This window comes from Rhinolophus sinicus, linkage group LG09 (assembly GCF_036562045.2).
Source record: "Rhinolophus sinicus isolate RSC01 linkage group LG09, ASM3656204v1, whole genome shotgun sequence".
NCBI lineage: Eukaryota > Metazoa > Chordata > Mammalia > Chiroptera > Rhinolophidae > Rhinolophus > Rhinolophus sinicus.
In genome coordinates this window covers 514581-527817 of record NC_133758.1, presented here as the reverse complement: position 1 = coordinate 527817, position 13237 = coordinate 514581, and the positions used below count along the sequence as shown (strand labels likewise).

Here is a 13237-nt window from a genome sequence, read left to right as displayed (position 1 = left end):
GCTCGCGGGTCCCGTCCACTGGCCCCCGAGCCTGATGGAGGGTTTCCCAGCAAGGCTTCCTGACCTCGGGTTCTTTCTTGTTTCCTGTGGCACCAGCTGATTTGGGTGTGTTCGCCTTCTCCAGCTGTTCCCCACCACATGTCCCTGTCCCCCCAGTCACGGAGAGGCGGCAGCCAGCCCTGACTCTGTCCATTGCCCATCATGGTGGTTGCCTTGGGCACCACAGGGCTCTGGGCCAGGACGTCCTGCTGCGGCGCCCCATGGGGGTGGCGACCAGGGGGGACATTAGGGGTCGTTCGCCGGGCCACACACAAGGTGGCACTGTCCTGTGGGTCTCACCGGGCGAGAGCCGTTTGCGCTGCTTTTCCACTGAGAACGTCCCAAGGTCTCTCCTGGCCTGCACTGGCATGGGCCTCCTGGTGACTCCCGCCCTACGCCTGAGCGCAGCGGGCAGGGGGTGGCCGCATGCTGGGACCAGGGTCCCAGACAGTGTGCAGCCAGCAGCCTGTGAGCCAATGTAAAAGAACCGCCCCGTCTGCTGCTCTGACTGTGTGACAAGCTGTCGTTCCCTCCAAAGCAAAGTGATGAAGCTTTGGGGTAGCGCCTCGTGGCGGAGTTCCCAGCTGGCCACCTCTGGGGCAGACAGGTCAACGTGGTCCGGGGAAATCAGGATGTTTTCTGGGCAAATTAATGGGGCACAGCCGTTTTCATCTGCAGTGAAGGTGATGTGAGCCGACCAGGAGCTGCTGGGCAGTAGGTAAGGGGCTATGACTGACCACTGACCACGGGTCGGGTCGCAGTAGGTCGCATTGGCTCTCAGCCAGGGGTCAGGCCGCCCGGTCAGGGTCAGGAAGCACCTGGCCACTTGCAGGCCTTGCAGACCCTGAAATTCCGATGGGTGGGTGGAGCCAACTCCGCAGGACTGAGGATTCTTTCTCCGTGTTTAGGGTCTGGGAAGTGCATTTCAATGCTTTGCTCATGTCACTGGGTCCTTCCCGGTCTGCTGTAAGCTCCACAAGAAAGGACCGTCCTTTCACTCAATACATGTGCCTTGTGCAGACGCCGAGCTTAGAGGGCTGATGGGGGCGGGGGGGAACAACATCAGCCGTCGACGCTGTCCTGGGGAGGGAGCCCCGCGAGGTGGAGGGGTGCTGGACGGGAGTCAGGGCACGTGAAAAGGAAGCTGAGGAGTCCGGAGGGACCAGGACAGCATGTGCACAGGCCCTGAGATGGGGCCTTGGGGTGCTGGGGCCGTCAGGGCAGTGCCAGGGCAGGCAGGTGAGGGCGCTCGGGCTGTGCTGCCCCAGTGCACTGTGACGTAACAGCGTGCAGACAATCCTTGAGAAGTGTGACAGCGAGAGGAACAAATTGCGAGGTCAAGGGCACAGGAAGGTGTGGCACATGTTCAGACGGTGGTGGGTGCTTAGTGTGAGGCCAGACTTGAGCGGCCTGGAAGCGACGGGATGAGCAGAGGGCTGTGGGGAAGTGCGGGGCAGGGAGCGGGGTGACAGGACGCAAGCCCCCTAGAGAGGGCTGTGCAGGCCCGAGAGGTGTGCTCGGGAGGCTTTCATCAGGAACTTAACAGTCCAGCCAGCTGGCTTCTCCAGCATGTCCAGACCACTGGGCTTGACAGCAGTTGGGCTTTTGGGAGCAATTGTGATGGAGCGACAGAGGGCAGTGGCGTGAGCTCGGGGGACCGAGAGCAGTCTGCGCTGACGAGAGCCATGGCTGTGAGAGGCTCTGGTGGGCGTGGGGCAGTGCTGTCTCTACACTGTGTCCCCAACGGCCTGGCATCAGTGACGTTCACTAGTGTACGAGGTGGAATGGACGGCTGGCTGGGCGGCTGGCTAGGTAGGCGGGCAGCTGAGTGACTGGGGACAGAAATGGCTGATCTTGTTCCATCCCAGGACAACCGGTCACCTAACACCTCAGAAAACACTTCAGATCGCAGGGGAGGCTGAGAAACTGGCCCAGGGACGTTCAGTGTCCCCAGAGCCTGCAGAGCGTCAGCGTCACCAGGCTATGCTCCTTCTCGGAATGTCACCCGAATCTGAGGTGTACGGACCACAGCTACTGTGCCTGCAAGAAACGGATGCGGACGGGGATGGGGCGGGGGGAGAGGGTGTGAAGTGGGGCGGCGTGGGGACGTGGGACAGATGGGAGATCAGGGATTGGGGGATGGGGAGCTGTGAAGGGACATGGGGACGGGGACTTGACATAGGCGACCTCCTGACTCACATGAAACCTTTTCTGGCCCAGGACCCCAGGCACCTAAGCCTTCAGGTCTTCCTTGTGTCATGTCCCAACGTGGGGAGCGTGAGGATGACACTGAAGGGCCCAGGACGTGACCGCATGTGGCACCAGTGTATGTCCTGAGGCGGGGTCTGCACCTGCGCTGCCCTGCAGACGCTTTGGGACCAGGCTGCTGGCCATGGCGGGCGAGCCCCCTGCTCACCGGCTCTGGTCGCCGCAGTGCTGGGTGTAATTCCAGAAAACGCCAGCAGGTGGCGCCGGAAGCTAAGAAATGCCCGGAGGCCGCGCCAGGGCCCAGGCCGGTTTCCGTGGTGGTAAGAGCCGGTGGCCCCCTCGAACAGCTAGACCCCGTGACCCCCACGGGCCACGGCGCCCTCACTGAGGAGTCCCCGCCTTCCCACAGGCTTCTGTTCTGCCAGAGTGGGAACCACATCCAAATTCATGACAAAGGCCCCACCAGACCTCTGAGGTGCCTCGTCCTTCTGGGGAGACTCCCCCCAGGGGTGCTGCCGCCTCCTGCCCCATCCCCATGGGGACACCTCCTGGGGGGACCAGAGGGTCTGGGAGCCATTGGAAAAGATGCTGAGGGGAGCCGCTGGAACCTGGGAGAGGCAAGGAAGGTCTCACATCCATTTTCCTGAGTCCTAAAAACTCGTTACTAATTCCGGTCTTTTCCAAATTTCATTGCCACGTGACTTTAGAACCTGAGGGCCTAGAAGTCCCGGCCATCCTGACTCCAGCCCAGAGAACCACTGCCTCTGCCCAGCTGTCCGCGCCTGGGCGGGAGATGCCGGTCCAGACCCTCCGGTGGGCAGCACTGTCCTCGTCCTTCAGATCTCACTCTGGAGACAGCTGTGCCCACTCCTACTGTAGAAGCCTGGCGTTTTGAATGTTTGCTTCCCTCTGGTTAACGGAGGGGCGAAACCCAAAGATCAGCTGCTCTGTGGGGTCCCGTCCCCATCCCCCTCTTTCCCATCTCCCAGGAGCACCTGGGGACGGTCACGGGGGCCCTGGAGGGTTCTGAACCCCGTGACCAGTTCCAGGTGGTCAGCGGCAGGTCCCACAAACTCAGGAGGCTCCTGTGAGGGTGAAGCAGAGCCCCCGCCCGGGCCTGGGTGTGCGGCCGAGAAGGCCCTGAGGCCCCAGGGAAGCCAGCCGGGCCATGCAACGCGGTGGAGGTGCTTCCAGTGTCCTAGAGGCCCCTCCCCGCCTCTTCCTGTCTCCGCTGCTGTTGGTGTCCTGGGCTCGTGACCACATGGCTCCGATCTCTGCCTGGTCCTCACGCACTGTCATCCCCTGTGTCTGTGTCCAGATTTCCCTGCTGATATGAAGACACCCGTCACTGGATCAGGGTGGCCTCATCACAAGTAATCCTGTCTGCACAGACCCCACTTCCAAATACCGCCCCTTCCCAAGGTTCCAGGTGGATATGAATCTGGGGGGCACCATTCAGCCCAGCACAGTGGGGGCACTTGCCAGATACCTACCATTATTTATTAAGTTACTTAATATCAGTTCAGGTATTTCAGTTTCTGCCCTACCTGAAAGTACAGGCATGTTACCAGCCGAGCACCAAAATGGTTTAACTTTACAATTGGCAGTTGCATGCCAGGGTCAGGGTCCTTGCAGTCACCCTGTGCCAGGGAACCCAGCTCCCGAGGGACAGGCTCTCAGGAAGAGTCGGGAGCAGGAATGTCTGTGGAGTCACAGGTTTGAACGTTGGCTCTGGGCTGCTGTGCTGTGAGCAAGCCCGGAGGCCTGGCACAACTGCAGGGGGCGCCATCCGCCCTCGGCTCTCAGGTGTCTGGCCCAAGGTCTCAGAGTCATCCTGTCCTGTGCACCCCTCGGACTTGTGGCCATGACTCTTCTCTGTGGCTCCTGAGGAGACGGGGCACCAGGGAGCCAGCAGGAAGCCAGCTGGGGTTCCCGTTGGGGTCAGTCGTTAAGAAGCAGTGACGGGGAGCTGACAACTGAGCCGTCACCGTGGCCTCACGGAGAGGACAGCGCGGCACCGTGGGTTCTTAGCAGCAGCCGGGCCTTTGAGCCTCAGCACAGAGACGAATCTTGACTTCTGGACGCTTCAGCAGGACTTGATTCTCGCAGCCTGTGCCTCACAGGCACCATGTCTCTGAAAGGACAGGACCGGCCATAAGCTGCCCACCCGAGGGCGTGCAGCCTCCATCCCCCAGCGCCCCTCCCTGTGGCGTCCCGGCACCCCCAGATCAGACCGGCTGTTCAGGTCTCATCCAGAGCCACGTTCTCTGGAAAGGGACGTTCCTGAGAATCTGGCCAGTGCCAGCAGTGACAATGCTGCCGACAAACTGAGCAGAAGCCACTGTGGGAAACAGCACGGCGGGTCCTCAGGAGATGTCTGCACCTCACGTTCCTGAGCAGCACTCACAGCAGCCACGGGTGGAGACAGCCAAGTACCCCTTTGTGTGGACACGAAGCCCACAGAGGGAGGGACCCTGACACCCTGCACCGCAGATGGCCCTGGAGGACATGGTGGTGAGATAAGCCGGCCACAACAGGACAGACACTGTGTGACTCCACCAACATGAGGTGCCTGGAGAAAAATCCATAGAGACAGGAAGTCGACAGCAGTGCCAGGGGCTGGGGGAGGGGTGGGGATCGGGTGTTCAATGGGAACAGTTCAGTTTGGGAAGACGAGAAAGTTCTGTGGGTGGGTGGTGGTGACAGCTGCACACACTGAGAATGTGCCTAAGGCCACTGAGCTGGCACTTACAAATCGCTAAGATGGTACATTTTTGTGAAGTGCATTTTACTTCAATTTCTAAAAGCACCACCATAATGGACTGTCACTGTCTGGGAAGCTGAGGCCCAGGTGGAGGGGAGCCGGTCCAGAGCCCACCGCCAGCATGTTTCTCAGAAGAAAAAAGGCTTCAGCGGGCTTGTAAAAGGCGGCCGTCTGCTCGGACATCAAACGGTTCTGACACAACCTCCTGGTGACTTAAGTGTAATGACTCAGAAGCGCATGGATTAAATTTCCCTTGAAATTCACTTGGGTTTAAAAATTAATGGAAAAAGTGCCTGGCCAAACTTGTTTAGAGCTTTATTGACCTAAACACACTTTGAAAATAGTTTGGGAAGCTGTGGAACCCAAGCCTGGGTCATTCCATCCTGTCCCCTGGTCCTGCGGGGAGGGGCCTCTCTAGGGCCCGCCCCTCCCGAAAACGGCGTCGTGGGTAAAAATGGAAGTCATTCAGGTCGAAAAAGGAAAAGGAGAAGCACAGCTTCCCTGTGTGAGGCTGGGGGTAAAGACAGCCCACCTTGGATTGCTGCTGAAACGCATTTAGGTGAAACCAGCTCGTCTAAGAAAAAGTTACAACGTTGCCATTAGAAAACTATCACTATTTTTATTTTGCAAAGGAAAACATTGTGACTTCACAGGTGCAAACCCCAAATCTTGCCAGAAACAAAAGATGTAATGTTTCCACCTGCCAGGGTGTGGGAGCAGAAGCCACAGCCTCAGGAAGCACTTCAGAGCCATGCCCACCTTGTCCCTGGACGTGGTGAGGCCGCTCTTGACCTGCGAGCTCGGGACTGAGATGGCGGAGACCCACTGAGCAAAGGGCCTTCCAGTGAACCAGCAGAGGGCCCAAGGTTGACCGGGCCCTTGGCGGCTGCATGACCCAAAGGGCACAGCACGGCCACTGCCTGCCCAGCCAGCCCTCACCTGCCACATCAGACCGGCTCAGCCTACTGGGTTTCCCTGGAGAATCCAGGTAAAGGTGGAGCCAGGCCCCACGGGCCAGCCTGCAGTGTGGCATTCCTCCTGCTCTTCCACCTCCCCCTTCCTCTCCGCCACATTGGGCATTTGTCATCTGCTCCCCAAGCTGGTCCCTCCCCATCCTCAGGGAGCAAAGGAGGGTCCTTTGGCCACATCTGTCTATGTGCTGTTTCTGTCTCTGCGCTTGTGGCTCTAGATTCCTGTAGTGGTGACAGAATCCCAAATCCGACCAATCCAAATGAAAAAGGGAAGTTGTCCCCTCCCAGGAGAAAAACTCAGAGGCGGGCTTTGCAGACCACTGGGTTCCGGTGCCCACGCAGCTGCGCCCCTGCCTCTGGGCCTGCGATCGTTCATGTGGGCTGGCCTCCACCCAAGAGGAGACACCCCTTCCCAGTAGCTGCAGGAAGCAGGCCTGCCCCACCAGCTGCCCCAGGGGGTTCACGTCCCTAGGGGAGTGAGGGCAGCTCCATGACCACATGAAGTGTGGCTGGGCCAGCGGGGGTCCAGTGCTGGACAGGACTGACCTGGGTGTGACACCCACGACGGTGGCTAGCCTGGACATAAGTGCCACGTGGGTGCAGGCGGGCCTCGTGGGGCTGCCAGCCAGGCTCTCACGGGGCGTCCTTGGGAGGGACAGCTGGGAGGGGCAGTTCCTGAGCCACAAGCACTCCAGGGAGGGACACTGCACGGTGATACCAAGCATCCTGGGAGGAAAGAGAAGCACGGGGCATGTGTGTATGTTCCCTGGGGCCCCTGGAACAAATCACCACAAACTAGGGAGCTCAGACCAACAGAAATGCACTCTCAGTGCCCGGCGCCAGTCGGGCTGTGCTCCCTGTGAAAGCAGCAGGGCATGGTCCTCCCTGCCTCTGCAGCTGCTGGTTGCAGGCGCTGCTCAGTGGTCCTGACCTGCAGGCGAGTCACTCCAGCCTCTGCCCTGTCACCACATGACCACCTCCTATGACTCTCCTCGTGAGGACACTGGTGACATTGTTCAGGGCCCACCCTAATGGCCGCCTCTTAACTAATCACATCTGCCAAGATCCCGTTTCCAAATGAGGCCACAGGGACTGGGGTCAGGGCCCCCACACATCTTTTTGGAGGACACGATTCAACCCACGACAGTATTGCTCTGAAATAATAATTAACATTTATTGAGCAATCAGTAGGGGGCAGCCACTCATTCAGGTGGTGTCACCTCATTTACCCTCCTGCAACCCTAAGAGATGAAGACCAGTACAACTGGCTCCCGTAGGTGCACGGTGGGACCAGGACTCATGTCAGGCTGTCAGAGACCACATTCGGAGGGAGCGCGTGTGGACTCCATGGCTGCACCATAGTGAAACTCATAAAAATTATTTAAAACAAAAACAGCCATTCAGAGCCTCTGGAAACAGTCCTGAGGGCAAGCAGCAAATGCAACATCAAGAGACTCTAAGAAAATTCCTGAAGGCCAGAGTCCACTCTTTGAACCAAGACCCCCCCACCCCAGCCCCAGCCCCTGCTCAGGGAGGAGACTCCGCTCCAGAGGCTGCAACTCCCTCCCAGCTGGGGCTTTGTCCCAGGAGGAGGGGGCTTCAATGTCTCTCCTCCGGCCCCCAGCTGAGTCCCAGGCGAGGGGGTTGAGAAGAGGGCCACCTCCTGCCCTGGCCCCACTCACATGGCCGGAGAATACTGGGACCCCGGCACCTTGCCCTGGCTCAGGAGGGGGATTCATGCCAGGAGCGGCCAGCAGGGGGACCTCAGCCTGTGCCTCCCCCTCCCAAGGAGCACGAGCTCTGAGAATGGGGGTCACCAGAGAAAGCAGCTTGCCACTGTCCCCACCCAGGTCCAAAGCTCCACATTTCTTCCCAAAGGATCTGACTTTATTTGCAACAGAGTGTGGAGAAGTTCAGGCCTAAAAGTGCCCTCAAGAGCAGTGGAGCTTGTGCTGAAGGAAAGTGGGTCCAGTGACAATGGGCCTGGGCTGCAGGGGAGAGCTGGGGTACAGGATGCAGAGGGGAGCCCGGCTGGGTCAGAACAAATGTCAAACATCAATAACAAGTCCCAGACAGGGGCAGGGGTACCAGTACCCAGAGTTGCTACAGTATATTTTCTAAAATGTACAGTTTCCAACAGAAAATTATGACGCATGCAAAAAAGCAGGAAAGCATGACCGATACATTCTTAAAAACAAAAACAAAGAACAGGCAACAGAAACTGCCTGTGAGAGGGAGCAGATATTGGATTTAACAGAAAAGTACTTCAAACTATCCACATAAATGTGTTCACAAAACTAAAGGAAAGCTTGATTAAAGAAGTAAAGGGATGTATGATGATAATGTCACATCAAATAAGCGGTATTAATAAAGCTATATAAGCTATGAAAAAGAACCCAATGGAAACTCAGAGTTGGAAGGCACAACTGAAGTAAAATATTCACTGGAGGCATCAGCAATCAATGTGAACCAGCAAAAGAAAGACTGGTGAGCCTGAAGATGGTAAAGATCACGGAGGCAGAGTAGAGACTAGAATGAAGAAACATGAAGCTGGCCTCAGAGAAATGGGACACTGTCAAGTGCACAATGCATGATGGGACTACTAGAAGGAAATGGGAGAGAGAAAGGGGAAGGAGAAATGTTCAAAGAAACAATGCTTGAAAATGTCACAGATTTATTGAAAGCCAATAACCTGTAGGAAGCTCAATGAATCATAAATGCAGAGACCCACCAACCGACACCTCTTAGTAAAAATGCTGAAAATCAAAGATAAAGAGAATATCTTGAAAGCAGCAAAAGTAAAATGACGTGTCACTTACAAGGCAACCTCCAGAAGACTAGCAGTGACTTCCCAGCAGAGACAATGCAGGCCCAAAGGTGGTAGGTTATCAAGAGTGCTATACTCAGCAGAGCTCTTTCAAAAATGAGGGTGAAACAAAGACTTTCCCAGATCAACAAAAACTGGTAATTTGTTTCTAGCAGAACCATCTTGAAAGAAATACTAAGGAAGTTCTTTGGGCTGAAAGCAAGTGTCCCCAGACAAGTTGAAAACAGAGTTCCCAGTAAAGATAATTATATAATTTTATAAGACAGTACAAATGTATATTTTTTCTTCTCATAACTGGTTGAAAAACAATTATATTCATTAAAGTATATATAAAAAACTATAATTAATAGAAATGTAATAGATGTGTAATATATTTGCCAATAACACAAAAGAAATGGGTGGAGCAAAGCTGTATTGGACTAAGGAAATGGCTACAGATGGCAAAGTAATAATTACTGTGTTTCCCCAAAAATAAGACCTACCCAGACAATTAGCTCTAATGCGTCTTTTGGAGCAAAAATTAACATAAGACCCCGTCTTATTTTACTACATTATAGTAAAATAAGACCAGGTCTTATAATACGATACGATACGATACGATACGATACTGGGTCTTATATTAATTTTTGCTCCAAAAGGCGCAGTAGAGCTGATTGTCTGGCTAAGTCTTATTTTCAGGGAAACACAGTATTACAATGTATTACTGGGTTTCTAAGATTACTATTTGTAATATGTCTAACATAATAACATAAAAGGGGAGAAAGGGAATAGACCTATATAGGATTAATATTTATATATATCACTGGCATTAAGCTAGTATAGATCTGAAGCTGATTGTGATGTTAATGTACATGGTAAACCCTAGAACAACCACTAAGGAAATAACTAAAATGTAAAAAATCATTAAGAATTAAAATGCTACATTATAAAATATTCACTTAACATACGAGAAAGCAATAAAGTAGGAATAATGAAACAAAAGACATGAGAAAAATAGAAAACAAAAAAGTAAAATGGCAGATGTATAAGGTGTGATTACAAAATATGGTGAATGTTTAAATTAAAAAAATTATTACAGTAAAAGACACATTGCCATTAATGCCCCTCAAAATACTCCCCCTCACTTCAAACATACTTATCCCATCATTCTTGCCACTTTCCGAAGCAGTTCTGGAAGTCCTCTTTCCTGAGTGTCTTTAGTTGTGCTGTTGTGACTGCCTCGATGTCCTGAATCATTTTGACTTTGGGGAAGAGCCAGAAGTCACACTGTGCCAGATCTAGTCAATAAGTTGGATGAGGACAGACCGTAATGTTTTTATTTGACAGAAATCACCGTACCAGAAGTGATATGTGACATGGAGCATTGTCATAATGGATGATGATTTACGGCACACTGTAAAACACACCTTCTCTCAACTGTAGCTTACACACCACTGAATGCACCAAGCAAGTTGAAACTTGTCACACACTGTTACTAAGGTTGGCTGTGCCACTTCCTATACTGAAGATCCCTGCCTTCCCGTTGGATGGCACTCGGCAGCAACATTTACTGTATTTTTTTAATCACACATCATATATACAACTATATCAAAAATAATAAGCCAAGCAAAGGCAGAGATTGTAAAATTGGACCCAGAAAAATCCAACTTTAAACTAGTTGCAGATGACACACTTTAGATTTAAAGGTACAAGTAAACTAAAAGGGTAGAAGAGATATGCACAGAGAAACTGGGGGAAAGCTGAAGTGGCTGTACTGATGAGTGACAAAATGGATTTTAACACAAAAAGTGTTATTAAAGACAAAGAGGGATATTTCATAATGATAAAAAGCGCAACCTTCAGGAAAACAACAATTATAAACATATGTGCACCTAGCAACAGAGCTCTAAAATGTATAAAGCGAAAACTGATGGAATGAAGAGAGAAATGGGTCGCTGGGGACAATGATGGCTGGAGACTTCAATACCCCACTTTCAATAATGGACATTGACACCCAGACGGAAGATCGACAGGAAACAGAAAGCTTGAACAACACCTTAAACCCACTGGACCTGCCAGTTACCCACAGAAAACTCGTCCCGTGCAGGATGCACGTTCTGTCCCACTGTGCATGGAATATTGTCCACAGAGCCCCACACTAGGCTACAGAGGCCACCACACCAGGAGGCAGTGAGAGGGGACTAGGCAGGCAGGCAGACTTACCAGGAGGGGGGTGGATTGGAAGAGGCTCTGGTGACTGGCTAAATGGAGGCACGGGGAGACGACTCCAGCCTCAGGTGGAGGGTAGTGGTTACTGGGACTGGTTTCCCAGTGAGGCGGTCCCTGCGTGACTGCTCCAGGCATGGAGGGTGCAGGCTGTCGGGCATCATGCTGAGCAGGGTGGCCTTCATTCTGGTGCCCTGGGCATGTGCCCAGGGAGGGACGTTGACTGGTCGGTTGATGACTGAGGTTTTGGATCTGCTGGTGAAGTTTGGAATGGCTGGTCGGCTGAGGTTAGGCAGGAGACAGATGAAGAAGGCCTCTGCATGGGTGGGGGTGCAGTAAAGAGATATTTCACAAGTAAAAGCACAGTGTAGACTCTCTGAACCCCAAATTCATGGATCTCTAAGAACGCCCAAATTTGAAAGTCTGAATGTGCTGGCACTGGACTGTCATCATAGGGGACCACTTCTTTCTCAACTCCAGCCACAGCTGTGAGGTTTACTTGCATTGGCTTTTTTTTAAAAACTCAGCAGGTTACTTCAAAGTAAACCTCTCCATAATTCTGATTTCTTAACTTAATGCCAATCTCCACACTCTGGCTAAATGCCGAGGTCCCCAAGCACACCTCCTAGCGCCTCTATTCAGACCGTGTGCTTCTTCCAGGCTGGGTAGCAGGTGCTGTCAGGCAGAAGAACTCAGCGCCTGCCTGAGAGGATGAGGAGCGCAAAGCTTCCTAATGAGAAGCGGAGTAGTCGCTGCCCGGCTCGGAATGGGAACCAGCAAAGACGTTTAACTCCCAGACGTCTGCGGCGATTCTCCCGGGTGTGCCGACTGAGTTAAAGGAGGAAAGGGTGGGCCCTGGCTACCGCCCCTGCCCGGGAGCCCCTGCCAGTGCGGACGCCCGGGAGAGGGTGGGCAGCCGCTGGCCGGGTGCGCCTTGCCGTGGATCCCGCGGGGCTCCGAGGGCGGGAGGACAGAGCATGGCCCTGAAGGATGGGGTGTTCTCGGGTCCGCCTGACCCTGTCCCGACCGCCCACAGCACTGAGGACCGCGTCTCCATAGCAGTTGCGCTTAAACACAAAAAACCAAGCAACGTGACTGCCCGCGTCTCTAGAAAATACTGGGCAGGGTGGAATATCCCGAGCGCGCTCCAGGAGAAAAGATTTGGCACCCCAAGGGAGCTTGAAAATGGTAAGCTTCTCGGGTGTATTTGCCCCAATAATCCACAGAAACAACAGTAATCTAAAAATAGTCTTGTTTTCTGTCCTAAGCTCCTTTTAACTTCGTTAGTCATCACCAATTCTTAAAATAAAATCCGTGTAACGTCTCTCCTAGTAGCAGCTATAAACACACCTCGAGAGGAAGCCGGAGGACTGAGACAGGCGGAAGGGGAGCGCAGGGGCCTCGGCCGCGAGACGGAGGCCGGTGGCCCCGCGGTGGCCGCAGGGCCGGCCTGAGGTGGACACGGGGCGCGCTGGCCGCGGAGCTGCGCCACTGCCTCCGGAACTGCCTGCGCCCTGGCGCGCGGCCACCGTGGTCCCGGCAACGGCATTAAACAGAGGGAAACAGACGGGGATTCCGTCACCCAGGCGGGGGATAAGGCGGGCATTGAGAGCAGACAGGAAAAGAGCTTTTCTGGATGGAGTGAAAGTTATTTATTGAGGCAGAAGGAGCGCGACCGCGGCCAACAGCACCCCCAGTCCCGGCCTCTCCCCATCCAGGGGCGCCCCCGCCTCACGTGGGTCCCGTGGGCTCCAGTCCCGGAGGACCCACCGGCCTACGTGGAAGCGCGAGAGGGGCGGATGGGCGGGTGGGGGTCAGTCAGTCTTAATGCAACTTGTGGGACCTCCCTGCACGCCCTCGCAACGACTCAGCCCCCTCCCCCCTTAGCGTCCTGGGTAGGGGGAGGAAAGGGCCAGGAGGACGGCGGACGGTGGACGGAAACCCTCCAGGCAAAATCCTGGCACCCAGGTCTGGGGACACCATGACTTACTGCGGAAAGGTCTTGTGAAAGGGAGGGGTGAGGGCGGCGCGGCCCTGGCGCCCCCTGGCGGCCTCCGGCACTGGATGTGCGCCGCCTCCCTTCAGCATCCGGCATCCTTGCGCGGTCCCCCCCAACCTCAGTGGTCTCACGGGGACCCCACACCCTACGGTATCCACGAGGGGTCCCTGCTCTCCATGCGCCTGGGGTACCGAGGCGTGCGTGCCAGGCCCTGCTGTCAGCGT

General features: G+C 54.6%; 1 long non-coding RNA gene across 3 annotated transcripts; it reads right to left on the bottom strand.

Moving 5' to 3' along the window:
- Positions 1-4032: 4032 nt before the first annotated feature.
- On the bottom strand, positions 4033-13094 carry LOC109436847 (uncharacterized). Of its 3 annotated transcripts, XR_012498685.1 has the most exons (4): positions 12365-13094; positions 11012-11330; positions 6529-6708; positions 4033-4381 (listed from the first exon to the last, which is right to left on the bottom strand). It is a non-coding gene; the product is annotated as an uncharacterized LOC109436847 (long non-coding RNA). The 3 variants fall into 3 exon arrangements; XR_012498684.1 differs by lacking the exon at positions 4033-4381 and having other exon boundaries at positions 5609-6708; positions 11637-13094; XR_012498683.1 differs by lacking the exon at positions 4033-4381 and having other exon boundaries at positions 5609-6708.
- Positions 13095-13237: the final 143 nt, after the last annotated feature.